This window comes from Callospermophilus lateralis, chromosome 8 (genome assembly GCF_048772815.1).
Source record: "Callospermophilus lateralis isolate mCalLat2 chromosome 8, mCalLat2.hap1, whole genome shotgun sequence".
Lineage (NCBI taxonomy): Eukaryota > Metazoa > Chordata > Mammalia > Rodentia > Sciuridae > Callospermophilus > Callospermophilus lateralis.
Window position 1 is genome coordinate 93396880 of NC_135312.1, and position 19852 is coordinate 93416731.

Below are 19852 nucleotides of genomic sequence, written 5' to 3' on the forward strand. Positions count from 1 at the left end.
CTATTTCCTTCTTTTTCTATCTTCCTGAGAGCAATGAACAGTAGTTAGTTACTTTCACAGATAACACTGCTCCATTGTGTCAAACAGTAATTTTATCTTAGTTTCATATCATTGTCATCTATACTATTTTACAGTAAAATTTACTCCACTCAAATTAGAAGGACCTGTAGAATTAGAGTAAAAAGAGTCAAAATCATGTGAAGGAATGCTGGAGGCCCAAGGTTTGAAGTACTGTGTGTTTACCGGCACAAGCCTATGCATTCAGATTATTAAAAGAGCAGCAATGAGGGCTGGGGTTGTGGCTCAGTGGTAGAGCGCTTGCCTAGCATGTGTGAGGCACAGGATTCGATTCTCAGCACTTCATATAAATAAATAAAATCAAGGTCCATCAACAACTAAAAAATATATTTAAAAAAAAGAGCAGCAATACAAAGGCAAGCTACTGTAATGGAAACGGATCTCAGGAACGAGGTCATCAAATATCATCAAGTACATTTGAAATACAAATACCTTGTATTTCTCAATAAGTATCAGGTAAATAAACGATCTATTTGGAATCTAGTTTCAGAGTAAAAGGTCAGAGACAATTACAGAAAAAATGCTTCATATTATCAGATCCATTCTTAATGCAGTTGAGATCCTTTGGGAAAACTGTATTAGTCTTTCTTTTTATTGTGGATTCCTGTTGGTCCTTTGGTTGGTAATCCATTTCTGATGGCACTCTTACTTACAGGTTACTTTGTTTCTATTGCTGGATTCTTTAATAGCTTTTCTAGACTATATATGACTAACAAAAGGAGAAATCACATGGTATATGTATGGCTCCAGGAATTTCTTGTAGATCCAGAGCAGAACTGGAATAAAGGAATGCACACCATTGTCCCAGGCTCCAGCTCCTAAGCCACAACCAGGAAGCCCCAAAGGCAAAGTCTGCCATTTGTTGTGAGGGAGGAATGAGCTGCTGTCCAGCCTGGTACAGTAACTTTCCTAGGACTGAGAAGCTTAGAGGCCCTGGGGAATATTCAATTAACTCTATTAAGGGTTAGAATGAGGTACAGCATCTTGAGTATCCACACCTTTCTTTCAACATCCAGAAAAGATACACTGTCTTCTCAACATGGCAAACCAATAATAAGTGAAGTTATTCTAAGCTGTGGTCAGAGCTTCTTAAACTTCATTGTGCATGTACTTTATGGAGGGGTGTTGGCAGAATGGATTCCGACTCTGAGATCTGAGGTGGGGCCTGAGGTTTTTATTATGGCAAGCCCACAGGTGATGCAGATGCCACTGGGGGTACAGGCCTCACTTTGAGAAGTAAGCCTGTAAGCCACTTTGCCCCTTCCATATGCAAACAATAACAAAAATAGGCCCTGGGAAAAAAGACAACTCTTAACCCAAACATTAGATAATTTTAGTGGATTGTAGGCTCTATGGTGAAGAGAAGGGGCTGTGGGAAAAGAGAGGAGTAGCCATCCTAAGGATCCTCCATGGATACATTTGATGAGAACATCGATTTTATCCTCACTGGGTTAGTCCAGTAATAAGATGAACAACTCAACTCCCTACTCCAAGCTCTTTGTTCTGAGAGGCTTGACTGTTCACTTTCTCCTTAGTGCAGTCTTCTAACTAGTCAGTGACTCTCCATTTATTAAGTGGCTCACTATGGCATTAGAAGAGATTTTTAGATTCCAACCTTGACCTTTTAATCATAGAATGCAGAAGGGCTTGGAACATTTTCAGAGAACGAGATAAGGAGATTATTTGGGGAGACTCTGGTGCTCCTAACTAGCTTAGAGAGGCAGCCGCTGTGTTTTCATGAGTGCACTCACCTTCCATTATCAGATCTGGTCTTCAGCACCTGACAAAACCTCACAATGCATCCAGCAAACCTTTGTCTCAGGGTTATTTGTTGTGGCATTAGTGACAGCAGCTGCACCTAGCCCCAAAGTAACATGCATATTTAATCCCTGCCAGCATGAGGGGGCCACCCATCTAGCTCTTCTTTTATACAGCCCTTTGCAGAGTAGCTTTCAAAGAGTTATAATTAGACTTTTAAAAGCACATAAACAAAATTCAAGCTACTCAACCCTGCCTGCCCAGCTTCAGAAGAAAAACATTAAAAAAAAAAAAAAATGGGGCAAGCCAGTTTCAAATGGCAAGAAGAAGCTCTTTTTTTTTTTTTTTTTTTTTTTAATTGGGGATTATGCTTAAACATAAGAATTTTGCTGGAGAGTGGGACCAAAGCCCAGGGAACTCCCTGCGTCTGCCCTGCCTTCTTTGACCTTCTTTAACTAATGACTGGAAAAGCTCACTTGAGAGCTTTGATGGTCTGGGAAATGCAGCATGTAGGTTATGCCTTTAGAGAAATCTCTTAGCAGTAGAAGGTTCCACACATGTAATCCAACAGACTTGAATGGCCATGAGATTTGGGATGCAGGCAAAAGGGTGCAGAACACACCAACCCCAAACATCCTTATCTTGGACACTGATTGTTTTGAGTTAAAGATATTTGAAAGGTGTCAGATGCCAGAAGGGCACTCTGACTGCCTTTGTGTTCCCTAAAGGCATGTGAAAGGTGCCTGCCATGTACCAGGAGGAAGAAAACATTCTTAACACCAGAGACAGGGGAGCTGAGGCCAAAAGAAATCTCTACAAACAAACTTTGTTTAACTAACCTTTATCTATCTAGTCACTTTTCCAAAATTAACCTCCCTGGCCCAGGTTCCCTTGTCTAGGCACCATTGGTGATTTGTTACTCTTTACCAAACCTAGTGTGAAAGCCTTTGGCTCTCACTGCTTCTTTGGGTCTTCATTTTTCTTATGAGTCCTCCATATACAAGTAAAAAAAATTATCAAAATATTTTTGCTTTTCTCCTATTAATGTTTTCTGTTGGTGCCTGCCTGAAACACTAAGCAGCTGGAGTTTTAACTCTCCTACACAGTTAATGAGAGAGGTGCACATATGGCTTTTGCTTGGGGGAAAGGAGAACGCACAGGAGAATACTGCAGGCCACTAATAACACTTAACAGAGCCAGTTCATCAGAGCCAGGCTCCAGCTGGCCTGCCACTGTCATCCACTCACTTACTGGTGCAGAAGAAAATGCATTTGACTTTAAATTTTAATTTAAATTAAAAAAAAAAATCCCAAACCAATTAAGAAGACTTGTTCCTCTATATTTCTGGTAGTCATAAAATATTTTCTATGAGTTTTAGCGTGGGATCCCTGCCATTGATAAAACTGACACTACCCTCTACCTACTAACCCATACCTAATACCCTGTACCTAATGCTGCATACCAAATTATGCTTTATGAACTTTTTTTTTTTTTGGTACTAGAGATTGATCCCAAGGGTGATTAACCACTAAGCAACATCCCCAGTCCTTTTTTAATGTTTTATTTTGAAACACTGTCTTGCTAAGTCATTTAGGGCCTCACTGAATTGCTGAGGCTGGCTTTGAACTTGCAATCCTCCTGCCTCAGCTTCCGGGTTCCTGGGATTATAGGCATGCACCACCGCATCCAGCATGAAAGTATTGTAGATGCAGCAAAATTTATTTCCATTACCTAAATTGCTTGAGATGATTATTTAGAGGTTTCCTAAAACTATACTCAGTAGAGATCATATGTTAATCAATCACTTGAACTATTCCCTCTGCTGATCATCCCAGCCTCTGAAGAAGGAGGGGCCGGTGTTATTATTTTTGAGATGGAGACTAATGACATGAGGTTTGCATATGGAAATGGCAGTCAGCAGTGAAACCCTGACTCATACTCGGGTGACTTCATAGCCCTTCCTCATACCCATCTGCTCTACCATTCCTGAGTCACCCAAGGAGTTGGGGGTTCCCTTTGGAGTGGGGAAGGGACTTCACTGTCTACATGCTAGACTCACTTCCCTGCATGAACAGGTACCTCCAGGCTCCAGATAGACAACTCTGAATATGAGGCAGACACAAAAGCCCCCACTTGACCTAGGAGGACTGGAGTCACAGAATGGAAAATACATTTCTTAGGGTTTTACAAAACTATACTGTATGGGACAAATCACATAGATGTCTGCAAGAAATTTTTAAAAAGAGGAAAGAAAATCAATTTGCAAAATGCCTTCCCAGCAATTTACAGAATGTACCTCCAATTATCCAAAAACAACCACCTCTGTTCCCTCTGACTCACCATTACCTCTTTTTACCTTGAATTTTAAAATGACAATACCATCAACACGTAGGTAGGTTCAGAAATGGTTTATTTTGGGAAGAATGTTCGAAGAACTGTGTGACCCACCTGTGGCAATTAAGCATCCTAGAGTGTTCTGCGTGAGCCGGTGGAGCAGGCATCCAGAGCACTGGCTGTCTTCCAGATTAGGCTGCTATATTTAGGCTGACCAAAAGTTCTCCCCTGCAACTGAGCCCGAGGCTGCATTTTGGTTTCCTGACTTTGCATGAGGAGTGACCTGTTTCCTAGGGGGCCCTACCTTCTGAACCTGGCTCTGCCATTGCTCTGTAAGGGATTTTCACAGGGCAGGTCATTCAATCTCCAGGGCTCAGCCTGACCATCTATAGAATGGAATGGTTCATGGACTCCTGCCATGAAGAATAGTTAATTACTGGAAATGACTCTGGAAATCTGAAATACTGTGTGTCACCAGTGTCTTCCCTCAGGAAGATGGGAAGCAACATGTGCAGATGGCATTTGTTTTTTCACTGAGTATGTGACCCAGAGGAGCTGTGAGATTTAGACAAGTTTTAGCAGGAGAGGCCGAGAGTCAGAAATGAGCCAACTGAGAGAGGCCCAGGGCAGAGGAAATTTAACTTGAGATGGTGCCCAAGGCTCAGAGAAGGATCTTTGCCTTCTTCTTTAGTGCCACACTGACCTGTGTCACAGGAATCTGCATGTTGGAAAGCCATTGCCTAAAATCATTCCCATGAGTAGCAAGAAGGCAAATCCCACATTTTTACAAAGAATGCAGTTATTTACTCATTTTTTGAAAGTTTGCATGTTGAAGGTTTGTTTTTAGAACCAAACACGTTGGTGAAACTCAGTCTTGTTAAAGCATCCTCTTTGTTCCACATTTATTCATTTGTTTTGTAAGAAAAGCAGCCACATAAAACAAAGCAAGAAGAAAAAATAAATAAACCACAGTATCTTTGTGGAAACTACCTAAAAATCAAAGAAAGAAGTAGTGAATTTCCTAAGTGCATTTTTTTTTCTTTCAGACGACTTTCTAATCTTCCCCAAACTGTAAGATGATGAACTAATGCAGGAATCAAGAACTCTCTTTGGTTAAAGCTGGCAGATTTATGCAGGTTGCCTAATATAAGTGGAAGCATATATCTTATACACCCACAATAGGAACCCTAGGCTATGAATATTCTTTCTGTGTTATAGGTTATCATAAAGTTTCAGTTGGTTCAACACACTTTCAAAGTATAACTACAAATGAACTTATGAAAGTTACAGATCTGGGTATCAAGTATGCTTTGCATTTTTGTCTCATTCATTCAAGAATGTTTTACAAATGTGTCTTAGATGCAGTAAAAGCAAAAACTGTCACCTAATTTGTTTGAGATGATAATCTGGATGCTGGGCTTGTAAGATCACTTAAAAGTATTGATTCTAATGATTCAAGTCCTTTAAACATTTTCAATCAATAAATAACAAATATTCTGGAAACACGAGGGAGTTAGCTTATTACTTTAGAGAAATCTGGAACTCTTCTGCACATTTTCTCCTGAACCGTTTACTTTCAGTTACTGTTGGACTGTATGGTCAGAGGGTTGGTTGGCCCTTCTCTCCCCGGGGCAAAGAAGTGTGCTTCTGGGTTGCCACCTCTTTAGAGCTCCCCAAGGTCACAAGTGACACTGCTCCTTACTGAGAATCTTTGGGGAAAAGGATATTCTATGATTGGGTAGAAGTAAATACAACTTGCTGTTTTACACCAAAGGCAATTGCTAAAGTAAATAAGGTCCACTGTTGCTGAAATTAACATAAAGGAACCCCATTCTGTGCCACCAGGTCAAAGGCTTGGTTCCCCCTTAACAAGGCCAAAGATTGAGGCCTTCGTGGAACTATTACAAGATCTCACGTAACATTTGCCTCAACATTTCAGAATTTTTTTTTTCCCCCATAAAGTTTGAATGATGAGCACATCTTCCATCTTTCTGTCTCCAATTTGGAAGATTCCCTAGAACCAGAACAATCTTTTAAGTTTCCCTAAAGGTTAACTTTCCAAACCAATAAATGACCCCAACCATACAAAATATCACTAAATGTTCATGAATGTCTGACAGCACAGGCACCACTCTGTCAAATGCTGTGTGAGAACACGGCGGGAACATGTCCAGTCACTGCTGGGTGATCTCCTCAGCCCAACAGTGGCCCCCAGGCAGCTCAGTTCCTATGTGTGTCCCAGTATCTTCCTCTGTGAACTGTTTTCCTTGCTGTTTCTTCTCCTTCATTGGGAATTATCTCCATCCCCCAATGGTTGGATTTGAAATCATATTCTATTCTCAATCTATGGAGAGCTAATTCTGGTCGGGGCAGATCTAGATCCATAGGCGCCAGTTTCTCTGTGGATGTGCTGTGGTCCTGTCCATGAGGTGGAATGTTCGTGAAGATCACTGGGGAGGATGGCATGCAATCACCTCCAACTGGAAACTTCCAAGCCATTCTCTGCTACTTTCTGCACCATGGCCCATACACCAAATCTGCCTCTTTCTAGCCATGCTCACAGCTTCTTGACCAGGTCAGGCCTTCATCTTCTCATTCCAAGAATATGGTGATTTCTTGTCTTAACTGGCCTTAAAAAAAAAAAATCTCCAGTTCATCATTTAAATCCCAGTAGCACAAGACTGCTTGTATATGAACATGCTCTCTATCCTGCTCAATTATGTCTCCTTTATCTGACTTCTAAATTTCTCCTCATCTACCTTCAACCCACATTTTTTTTTTTCCGGTATTGGGGATTGAACTCAGGGACCCTCACCACTGAACTGCGTCCCCAGTCCTATTTTGTATTTTTTTATTTAGAGACAGGGTCTCACTGAGTTGCTTAGCACTTCACTTTTGCTAGGGCTGGCTTTGAACTCACGATTCTCCTGCCTCAGCCTCCAGAGCCTCTGGGATTACAGGCGTGCGCCACTGGGCCCGGCTTCAACCTACTTTTAATAACATATTTTGCATTATATCCTCTCTAGGCACACTGGTCTCTCATCATTTTCCAAATGTGTATTCTTGTGCCTTCAATTATTTACAGTCTTCTTTTATCTTGGCGTATTGCTTTTCCCAGTCCACCCAGAAGAATTTTGTCTGTTCTTCAAATACAAGACAAAAATACCTCTAAGGAGTCATCCCAGAAAACTTATCTCAAAATTAATCGCTTAGCATCTGCCCTGCTTTACCAAATTCTGTGCCTCTCATAGAGCCTCAGTCGCTCTCTGCCCCATTTAGCCTGCATCTCTTGTATTTAGCTTGTTCAGAGATTTGCAGTCTTTGAGAGTATAACTTGCTTCATTCATTTTTGTACTTCATTTCCTCCCTCAAACATTTGGCAGAGACATGCATAGAGGAAATGCTTACTGAACATTTTTTTTTTTTTCAAACAGACAAGGTAATAGCAAATAAAATATTTTGGCTTAATTTACTTAGAATTAAATAGTAGCTCAGAGAGACCCAGGAATGTGCCAGAAGTTACAAGAACCTGGGACTAATGGTCTGGAGTCTCCTTCTCTGGGTTCTAAGCTCAACAGTGTTATACTATTACAGGTTCATGATCCTTTCGGGATAAAATGTCAGGCTTAGATATAGCCATTGACTGTGACAGTTAACTAAGTACAGGTGTCCTCAAAAGCCATCTGTAAGGAGGACGATCTTGGGCCTGCTGCATGCTTACTAATCCCGAGGGTTGTGGAGGAGTACAGTGTCGTTTTAATTCGGTTTGACTAGCAGCAGGTTTGTTTAGACACCTGCTCTTCTTCAGTAACTGAAGGTAACTGATATCTGTGTGCTCCTACGTGCCCAGACAGGATTCCAGTTCCAAAGAGTCAACTAAAATTATCTTTCTTGAGGGATCTATTTGAATCTGACATTTGCTCATTTATTTTCTTCAAAATGTTGTGGAGAGACCCACAGGCTACTCATTACTATTCTGGGGAGAGATTTCCACATATTCTCTTAACAATCCACATGTTTCTGGCTTGGGAGTTCTCAGAACCCCACGTGATTTGGAGGAAGGGAGGAAATGGCTGGAGGCTGGAGATGGACATCCTCCATATGGAGGTCCTCAGGAGAGACCTCCATCTGAGAAATGTCCATGTGTGGCCTGTGCTTCTGTTCTTGACTGTAGCAAGCTCCTTCCTACCCTGGCCATCCTCGGCTCACGTACCCTTCAGTTTAATCTAAGACACCAACTTGTTTCTGCTCCTCCTCCTCCTCCTCCTTTTTCTTCCTCCCTTCCTTTCTTGCTTTCTTTCTTTGTACTCGGGGTGGATCCCAGAGGCGCTTTACCACTGAGCCACATCTCCAGCCCTTTTTATTTATTTATTTTTATTTTGAGACAGGATCTTGCTAAATTGCCAAGGGTCTCCTTAATTTTCTGAGGCTGGCTTCAAACTTGCAATCCTCCTGACTCAGCCTCCTAAATCGTTGGGATTCTAGGTATGTACCACTGAGCCCGACTATAGTCTTTGTTTCTTGAGCCTTCCTGGATTGATGCAGACCACATCGTCTCCCTTCTTACTAAAATTGCTTCTGCACTTCTTATCAGTACCAGGCAATTTGCATTTCTTGGCCTCTCACTGTTTTGAAGATGTTAATTTGACCTTCTTGGCCAGAAAGCAAGTCTTTTTAGGGCTGTTATTATCTTCCCTTTTTGCCTCCCACTGTGGCCTGTCTTGGTAAATACTCTGGGGCTGATTGGAAGCCACAGAAATTAAGTTCAATATAATGTAATTGAAGCTTAAGCCACTGGAGCCGTCTCTCGTTGCCCCTGATTCCCTAAACTCCTTCAGAATCTAAAACGTAGACTGAATTGTTGCTTTAAAAGGCATTTCCTTTAAGACTGAAATATTATGGAATCTCATGTGAATGACAGCTTTGATTGCATTCAAGGGTCTCCCAGCCCAGAATGAGTAATATATGTTTTTTAATATTTATTTTTTTAGTTGTAGTTGAACACAATACCTTTATTTATTTATTTTTATGTGGTGCTGAGGATCAAACCCAGGGCCTTACACGTGTTAGGGGAGAGCTCTACCGCTGAGCCACAACCCTAGTCCAGAATGAGTAATATTTATAGGGTCTCAGTAGAAGAAATTTTCAGGGCATATGTTTTTAATCCTGTTAGTCACATGGAGAGGAAGGCAGCAACCAGAAAAATCCTTCAAAAAGGACAGGGTTAGGAGTTGGAGCTGGGGCTGGAGCTGGGGCTAGAGCTGGGGCTGGGGCTGCGGCTAGAGCTGGAATTGCGCGGTGCAGGGCAGTGCCTGATGGACACCCCGCCTCTGTGGGGGTACCCCAGCTGGTATGAGCTTTCCACAGAGCTAGTCCAGGCTACTATGGCTGTACCACTAACATCAGCTAAAACTCTGACCCTTCAGGATACATAGGAACAAGAGAAGATTGTGATTTTGAAGCCAAAAGAAGAGGAACAGTCTTGGGGATATGAGACCAGGCTCCCTGGGAACCACTCTAGCAGCCAAGAGATCTTCCATCAGCACTTTAGGCAGCTCTGCTACCAGGAGACCCCTGGTCCAAGGGAGGCCCTGAGCCGACTACGGGTACTCTGTTGTGAATGGCTAAACCCAGAGAGGCACACCAAGGAACAGATCCTGGATATACTGGTGCTGGAGCAATTCCTGACCATCCTGCCTGAGGAACTCTGGTCCTGGGTGGGGGAACATCACCCAAAGAATGAAGAGGAGGCTGTGACTGTGCTGGAAGATTTAGAGAAAGGATTTGAACCAGGACCGCAGGTGTCCAGGCCCTGCAGATGGACCTGCACAGAAAGAGCCGTGGGAGAAGAAGGCATCTCTGGGACCAGCCCAGGAGGAACCAAGCATCCAGCTCCAACCTAAGGAGACCCAGCTCAAGTGTGAATCTCAGGAGACCCAGCCTTTGCCAAAGAGTGAACAGGTATTATTACATTTTCCATCAGTTGTTGCAGAAGATGGCCCAGAACCCAAGGACAAAGGATCACTGCCACAGCTGCCCGTTACCAAAGTGGAATCACAAGTGTTCTCAGAAAAACTCACTACTGACATTTCTCCATTCGAAGCTACCTCTGAAGTTGAGGGCACCTTAGAACAGCAGCAAAGAAATTCCAAAGCAAAGAGACGGAAGTGGTCCCCTGCTCAAGGAAAAGGTTTCAGACAGACGGTTGTCACAAATAAGAAAATTCCCACAGGGAAGAAAGACCATGAGTGTAGTGAATGTGGGAAAGCCTTCATTTATAACTCACATCTTGTAATCCACCAGAGAATCCATTCTGGAGAGAAACCCTGTAAGTGTAGTGACTGTGGGAAAACTTTCAATCAGAGCTCAACCTCATTCAACATCAGAGAATTCATCCAGGAGAGAAGCCCTATGAGTGCAATGAGTGTGGGAAGGCCTTCAGTTAAAGCTCATATCTTAGTCAGCACTTGAGAATTCCCAGTGGAGAGAAACCTTTTATATGTAAAGGATGTGGGAAAGCTTACAGATGGAGCTCAGAGCTTATTAGACATCAGAGAGTTCATGCTAGCAAAGAGCCTTCCCAGTGTATTGAAGATGATAAAGTCTCCAGACAGACTTGTACTTTTGTCTAAGCTACTTAAGACTAGATCTCAAAAAAGTTATAAGTATCTTAAGGTTTTTTTCCTGTGTCTTTCTTGGTTTAGGAAAAACTGTCAATGTAGTGTCAACTGAAGATTTTATTAATTCATGTCCTTTGATTAAAATTAATATATCCATAGGATGCCTTTGGCTATAAGTAATAGCCAAATTGTGCTGCTGCTTCTTTCTGGCAGACCTTGAACAAGACTCAGCTGTCCACCAATAAAATAAGGATAGTAATGCCTACTTCAGTGGAGTTCTAATGCTAGCACAGCATAACTGCTCAGGCAGTGATAGTTATTGATATATTTTTTTGTGACTAGATCTTTGTCCTGACACACTGGTCTACTTCCTTGGAGAGGGTCACATCTGCAAACGTCCAAGCAGGAGACAGAATCCGCACTAGTAATTTGAAAAGGGAAAGTTTAATAAAAAGAATTAACTACTAAAAGGATATGATCTACTAAAGGATATAGAATAGTAGAATGAGGAACAGCTACTACCTCTAAGGCCAAGGGAAGCAAACTTAGAAGCTCCCCTTCCAGCCTCACAAGACTGAATTTAGACCTCATTGAACAGGGTGTGCTAATACAGGGCCATACGAAAGCCAGTCTGTACAGGCTTGCTAGAGCCAATTTTGCATTATCACTGCCTAAATCTGCACTGAAATTAGCTGTGATGGGAATATTCACACCATGAAAATCAGCAAATGCAACAATCAAGAATTTTTTTGGTGTGCAGTTGGTTAAATATTCACCAACACAGCATTGGCTATGGCCCACTGGATGAATGGTTGACATTCACTGAGATGCAGCAGTCCAAGAAGCCACTAGATGAGGTATCAGTAACATTCACCAAAGGGTACGTGCCACTGGATTTCCTGGACACTGATGGCAGCTGTACTCTTGAACAAGATGGTGGTGGGGGGGACCAACCCTAAAAGAAGCTCCTTCCTCTTATCTTGGTCTCTTTAGTGCCCTTAATTGTCAAAACCTTCCATTGTACCACCTGACAAAGGGGAAATGTTTACAGTCCAGCTGTAGTGAAGCAGAACAATGAATGTTGGATTGAAGCTAGGAGGCAATAAATTGATCATTGGCCTATATTTAAAAAAAAAAAAAGGACAGGGTTAGCTCAAGGCCTACGGGGAACAATTGAAACAGTGGGCTAGAAGCTACCACTTGCCCCAGTGGATGCTTAAAATCATCCTGAGAATTACCCAGACAGACAGACAAACATGAGGTTTCTCACTTTCTCTTGTCCGGTTTAGAATATGGTTCTACGTTCAGATGTTAAGAAATTTATCACTATTTGTTTTCGGCATTCTATTAAAGCCTCTGAGGTTTTTAATGTTGTTGGGAATTTCTTATTCTTGTAGTCGGAGTGTGTCTATAGATGATCTGGCAAGTAGACAGTGTGCATTTGCTATAGTAGAGTGTGGAGAACTTCCATGATCCCTTGTGATAAAACAAGAGAGATGGTTGTTACAGTTCAAATTCTATCAAGTAAGGATGGATTTATGGAATGATAGAATTTTGTTACTTGGAGCTAGGTGGAGAGGTGCACACCTGTAATCCCAGGGACTTGAAACTTCAAAATAGAATTGCTAGGTTGAAGACATACCCATTACAATTTTATTGAAAAATTACTATTCAAGTGAGCCTTTGTAAATCTAGTTCTACCTAGAGTTTATAAATGCTATGATTTTGTTCTTTTAATTTTCTGCCAATCTAATGAGGAAAATTTTTTCTCATTTTTTTTATTTGCATTCCACAATCACAATTCAGACTATGCATCTTTCATGGTTAATGTCTATTAATATATTTTATCTTTTTAGTTTGTGAGTTATCTATTCCTATTTTCTGCCTATCTTTACTGTTGGGTTGGTTGCACATTTTGGATATTAAAACTTGTCTCATGAAATGGATCACAAATACTCTCTATATGAAGTATGGAAACTTGGTCTTTGAGGAAACAACAGAATTAGGAAGGTCATTTCCACATTTCCCTCACCTTCTTCTCTAGATGAATATAGGAATAATGAGGAATTAGGAATATAAGAATGATATAGGAATAGAGGCCTTACAGGAATGATTTTCTGATCTTTCCTTGATACAGGTCATGAGATTCATGTGAGAGGTGCCATCCACCTGAAGGAAAGAATCATTCTTATCTCTGAAGATGGGGGACTCACAGACAAGAATCAGAACAAACAGGCTTTACTAAGTTTCCCTTAGTTTGTTATCACGTATGTTAGTCAGATTTCCATTCCTGTGATAAAAACAGCTCATTTCTCACCTGTAAAACAGGGATGGGACCATCTGTCTCATATCTCCATGGTGAAGGTTAAATAAGACATTTGAAAAATCACTTTCTACTTTCAGGCCTAAGAGCCAATCAATATATGTGGTTTCCTTTCTTTCCCAAAATGAATATAAAATATAATTTTATTTTAGAGTACATTACTTGGCCTAGTTATAACAGGACAGACTTTAACAACATTGCAGAAAGCAATTAAAAAAAAACCAGAAAAACAAAAAAGTGACCTAAAAGTATTTTAAGCCAAATACTTAAAATAAGTCTGAATATTCTTCCATAACAGAGAACCTCACATAGAATTCATGGCATTTATGTACCTAAAAGGATAGAAATCCTGGGCGATGCTATACTTTCTTCTTTGATACTGTTATGCCAGTAGAAAAGAAATTAGTTTCTTGAAAAATGGCAATTAGGGCAGAGGAAATGAGAGATGAAAAAGCTATCATGAATTTATAAAAAAATGTAGAAGAGGAAGATATAAAAATTCAAGAATGTCAATTCAGCAAAATACTTAAGAGAATGGATTCTGGAATTAAAATCCCAGTTCTATCTCTTTTTATCTGGGTGACCACAGGCAAGTTACTTAACCTCTCTGTGCTTCACTTTTCTCTTTTACCTGTGCCTTATTTCCATCTTTAAAATGGTAATAATGTTGGGCTGGGATGTGGCTCAAGCGGTAGCGTGCTCGCCTGGCATGCATGCAGCCCGGGTTCGATCCTCAACACCACATACAAACAAAGATATTGTGTCCGCCGAAAACTAAAAAATAAATATTAAAAATTCTCTCTCTCTCACTCTCTCTTTAAAAAAAATAAAATGGTAATAATGCTAGCATTTGTCTTATTAGATTGTTGTATATGATAAGTGAGTGGTTTAATATATGTAAGTGTTAAGAAGAGTGGCTGAAACATTATAGATGCCAAGTGTAAGCTATTATTACTATATTATTACTATAACAGGTAGATCAGTGGAGAGAATTCTGATTCTTTTTTTCCAAATATCAGAGACCAGGAGGATATGCTATAAATACGTCAAGATGCTAAGTTCAAGAGTTGAGAGTGATGCTCATGGAGAATATTTTTAAAACAAACATTTCCCCTACTGCCAAACAAAGAAGTAAAAGAAATAGTTAAAATTCAAAGAGTAAGTGAAAGGTAACTCTAGAGACATAATGGGACTATTAAAAGGAGCAAGAATGAGTGACCACCTTCAGAAAATTACAGGTGAGACAAAGGAAAGTAGGGGTAGCTGGTGGTGTAAATGGAGCCATGTTGAAAGGGAGTTTATGGACAAGAGACCTGGATATTTTTGTGAGTTGTTTTTTAGAATCTTCTACGACTAACTCATATTTCAGAAATTCAGAACTACACGTAAGGCAAAATAGACAGCAACAACGGTTCTTGATCTTCTGTGGCAGGCAGAGTGACGGCCAACACAGGTGTGCTCATTCTGCTCCCAGATCTGTGAAGACGTTAGGTTACGTGGCAAAAGAGAATTAAAAGCTGCAGATGGAATTAAGATGGCTAATCAACGGCCTTCAGGAGGAGAATTTATTCTTTTATCTGGGAGTGCCCAATGTAATCACAAGGGTCCTTAAAAGTGAAAGAGGAGACCAGAACAGACCCGAGAGCTGGCAGCATCAGCAGGACCTGGTCCAATATTGCTGACTTTGTTGATAGAGGGCCCTGAGCCAGGGAGTGCAGGCAGCTTCTGGAAGCTGAAAAGAGCCAAAGAATGGATTCTGCCTGAGAGCCTCCAGGAAAGAATGTAGCCCTGCTGACATCCTGCGTTTAGCTCAAGGAGACTCATTCTGGGTTGCCTAAACATAGACCGGTAAGGTAATGGATTTGTGTTGATCTAAGCCACTGTGTCTGTGGTAATTTGTTTATTGCAGCTATAGGAAATAAATGTACCTGCTATTCAGGGATAACCACTAGTAATATGTAAATATTTTAATACAGTTACGATATACTCACATATATATGTAGTGTGTGTATGTCCATATTATTTATGTAACTAGATTTTTGAAAGCAGAGTTCTTTAAGGGACTGCTTTGGAAGCAGGCAAAGTAAGAAAAGAAGAGAAATACTGCAGGTTAGGGTTCAGGTACCAAAAAATGAAGTAGCCAGTGTTTTGTTCTTCAAAGTTGACACCTAAAGGTGGCTTGAGTCAGCATGGCCCACATGGGAAAATGCGATCATTGGTCCCCAGAGACCCAGCAACAGGGCCCCCTGGGATGACCCAAGACTTTGGTATCAGAATTGTCAAAACGTACTAAGTTGAATCACTCATGCCAATGTGCCAGATGGCAAAAACAGAGCCACTTTAAAGCCAAGTATGGCTGAAGCTAAAGATGCAAAAACTAGCTCTGGTGGGATACTTTGTCCCTCCAGTTCACAGTCCTTATTGCCTGCTATTCACCATTTCTAGCTCTGAGCCTGGGCACAGTAATACTCCAGCACACCACAGCCCCACCCGCCTTGCCCTGCCTGCCATTTTTTAAAATCCCCTTTAAGGGACTCTCAGTTTGGGCATTAGGCTGTAAGAGTTCATCTCTGATTTTAATCCGGTTAGTAGACATTGTGGTCCTCCACGGGTCTCGTATTTTCTCTCCTTAAGGCTGAATCCTTCTTTCTGGTACTGGTGCCTGCCATTTTTCACGCCCATTTCTGAGAGATTTGGAGGATAACAACAGCACCCCTTACAACCTCAACATTGTTTTGCCTTTCCAGCTATGAAATTTTAGCTTCCTTTTTTACACAGGGCTCTCGGTCTCCCATGGGATGCCAAGAACCTTGGGGACAGCCACGACCTGCCCACTGGTACAAGGATGGTGGCAGTCATTTCATTCAAGTGAAAGGAAATGAGACATTGGAAGCTGCTGACTTTGAAATGCTGGTTTAAGAGGTTTTGAAATAAACGTACTGCAAAGCAGCAGAGGGGTGGGCATGGGTGAGGCAGAGGCACGAGATAGCAGCCGGGAAATTGTAAACGTGCCAAAGCAGGGGTGTGAGCAGACACCGAGGCCAGCCTCCGTGGAAAACCATGAGAGAGAGATTCTCCAAAGAATAATGATACTTATTTGGGAATAGCACCGCCATAGGAATAAGTGTGCCAGAGCAAACTATGGGCCTATTGAAGAGACTGAGGCAAAGGGACATTTTTAAAGACAAAAGTGGGGAGGACTGCATCAGCTCTTTTGAAACAACAGTATTGGACCTTGATGATTTTTTTAAGAGCAGTGCCTGTTCAAGGATGGACAGACAGCAGCCGGGCAGATGTCCTGGTACAAGTACCTTTTGTGTAAGGTTGGGCTCTGGGTAAGCTCTGGCAGAGCCTTTTGAGATACTTACTCTCAGGTGATCATGTACAAGAATCCTTTCTGCATAATCGCCCAGGTTTATTTTCTTTCTTATTTTTTCTTCCTCTTTTTTTTTTTTTTTTAAGTAGCATTGACATGAGTGACTCCATTTTGGTTTTGCAAGTTTCCCATTTTTTTTCACACTTACTATGTTCAAAACTAAAAAAGAAACATGAACGAAGGCAATTTTCTCCATAAAATCATTTAGGACACGATATGCCTGAGAAGAGCTGATGATCAGACTATGACATGCATTCCAGGGCTCAGCTGTGTGGGGGAACCAAAGGAGTGACCAGCAGGGAGATGAGGAGCTCAGGAAAGAGATGTAAGAGAATCTTGTAAAGATAAAATGGCAGATGAAAGATGCTGCCAGTGCTCAGTTATAAGTAGCTGACATCCTACTGCCAGTAGATATTTTAAAAAAGTCTAAGAAATAAGCAGTATAATAATAGCTAATTGAATATGTACCACCTGCCAGGCACTGGGTTAAGTGCTTTCTATGCATGATTTGATTTAATATGTCTGTTTATAGCAGCCCTATGGAGAATTCTGTAGTGAACAGAATTCTGAGCTGGCCTCATCTCTCTGCCCTGTACTATCCTCTCTTCAACAGTGCTAGGTGAACCTGTGACTTGCTTGGAACCAAAAAAAAAAAAAAAAAAAAAAAAAAAAAATATATATATATATATATATATATATATATATAGAGAGAGAGAGAGAGAGAGAGAGAGAGAGAGAGAGAGAGAGAGAAGTTAATGGGATGCCGTTACATCATATGGTAAAAGTCCACCTGATTAGTTATCAGTTATTTAAGATGATGTTTAGCAACCCGGAGCTCACAATTCTCCTTGTGGACTTTCGAGAGGCGGCCATGTTGGAGGGAACGGCTCACAGCCCCTTGGGCAGCCTCCAGCCAACAGCCTAAGAAGCTGGGCTCCTCAGTCCTGCAGCTGCAAGGAAACAAATTCTTCCCACCAACTAAGGGAGTTTGGCAACATATTCTGCCCCAAACTCCTGATCCTCGGAAACTATGAGATAACAAGCATATTTTTTTTTGAGCCACTAAATTTGTGGTACTCTATTATATAGCAAAAGAAAATGAATGAATATGGATGGGTTATCTTCATCCTACATCAGAGGGAAGTGGAGTCTAGAAGTTAGCTCATGTGAGGTCAGCATTGCTAGAAAGTGGAAAAGCAGGTGTTACAGGTGGCCTGCCTCTTGCCTTGCTGGGTTTACTTAAGGTGCTGTACTGTGCCCCAGGGCCAGGGCCCACAGGATCAAGGAGCATCTATCTGTGGATGCAGATGTAAAAATGGAGTATGGTTTAGAGAACTTGGTACACCACAGGAAGGGATGAAGGCAACAGAAGAAATGGATAAATAAAAATTAAAATATGGAAAAAATACCCTGGACCAGGAAGAAACTGGAGAGAGTAAGTCTTCAGAAAACAGGAGACAGTTGCTCACCTGGTTTGGATGGAGTGGGAACAGAAATCTCTCAATAGGATCTGATTTTAATTCTGAAGTGAAACACAGTTAATCAGTTAATGGCTGATGGACCCTGGCTTAGGCCACCAGGGGTTAGGGCTTTTTTTTTTCCTCCCCCTAGAAAATAAGAGATGGCAACAGAAAGATAATTCCTCCAGTTCTGAAAAAAGATATGGGGAAGAGTCTGTTAACCTAGGAGTTTTGCTAACAGAGAAGGACTCCTCTATAAAAAGATGCAGGGAAATGGCTATGGGACAAGATAAAAATTCCTGCCCCCACAAAGAAAATCAGAAAAATGTAAACAAGTCTTTATGATCACAGCTTAAGTGTGAGAAGAATTAGAGAAACCTGCCTTTGACTACTCATGTGGTCCTGCTCTTTCGTTCTCTCTCAGTGAAGTGATCCTTGTTCATTTCCTCCATGGCATTCAGCACAATCAAAATAACATGTGATTATTCCACACTGCTCCAAGAGAACGGGATTGATGTCTGTTTTGTTCTTCATTGAATATCAGAGATAATAAAACACCTGTGCTGGCATATACCAGAGACTCAACAAATAGCATTGTCAGACTAGTGGATGAAAGGAGAGCCACAGGCTTCTTTTATATGATATAAGGAAATAAAGAAGAGCTATAGAAAGGAGTGAACTCAGGATGTGAGTTCAGGATTTGAGGCCTGTGTTCAGGAAAACAGACATGCCAAGTAGCAGAAGTTCACATAAAGCTCACAGGAAATGAGCTGGCTTCAGGCCCTGAAGAATTCAGAGACAAGAGCAAACTTCTGACCAAAAAATGGAGGAAAGGCAATACTGGGTCTCTGAATGCTCTGAATAGGCAAGCTGAAGAAAGAAGGAAACAGAATCATAAGGGTGTGGATGTGATTAATGATTTAGCAGTTAGAGGAATGCAGAGGATTCAGAAGAGTGTACTGGAAGGACAGGACAGAGTCTTGAAAAGAGAATGTTCTGTTAGATGAAAGGAAAAGAATAAAAAAAAAAAAACTTGAGGTCACTGCAGTTCTAAGAAACGATCATCACATAAGAATAGAAAGTTCTTGGTAACTGGGAAATGTACAAATTCTATAATTAAATACATTTTGGTATAACAATTTGCATATTTAAATACTTGTTTTAATAGAAATCTAAAACAAGGAATTTTTTTTGCCTTATAATCCCTGCAGTAAGGAAAACTGATCACTAATGTAAGCATTCCCTTGGAGGGATGGAAAGACGAAGAGCCACAGCCAGGCAGGTCTTCAGGCATGGGATTCTTTTTCTCACCCAAATACTTTAATAGCAAAGCAACCAATGCTCAGGAGAAGAGCTGCTCTGTGGAAATGAGATGAGTACAAGAAAGGTACTAGTTATCAACACATTGTTTGCTTTTAAAATTTTTTTTTTTTTTGGTATCAGGGATTGAATCCATGGTGCTTAATCAATGAGCCACATCCCCAGCCCTTTTTTATTTTTTATTTTGAGATAGGGTCTCGTTTTGTTACTCAGGGGCTTGCTAAGTTGCTGAGGCTGGCTTTGGACTTGTGATCTTCCTGCCTCAGCCTCCTAAACTGCTGGTATTACAGGCATGAGCCACTGTGCTTGGCCATTGTTTGCTTTTTAAAAAACATTTGATTTCTACCAATGCCCAGGTCTTTTTCAGGTGTGCTTTCCTAACTAAAAAAACCAAAAAACCAAAACCAACAACTTTTATGAGGCTCTTAACACTCTACCTGGCACATAGTAAGCAAGTCTGTAAGTATTTAACAAATAAGTGTATGTTACTAAAACATCCTCTCTTTGAGTTTGAATTTAACCTTCTATATGGTGTCCTGAGTCATACTTAAAATCAACATGGCTAACAATACTAAATGAAACT

General features: G+C 41.0%; 2 pseudogenes; one reads left to right on the forward strand and one right to left on the reverse strand.

Annotated features, from left to right (window-relative positions):
• Positions 1 to 656: 656 nt before the first annotated feature.
• LOC143406515 (UPF0729 protein C18orf32 homolog pseudogene) lies at positions 657 to 878 on the reverse strand (annotated as a pseudogene).
• Positions 879 to 9521: 8643 nt separating this feature from the next.
• Positions 9522 to 10802, forward strand: LOC143405752 (zinc finger protein 232-like; annotated as a pseudogene).
• The last annotated feature ends 9050 nt before the right edge of the window (positions 10803 to 19852 follow it).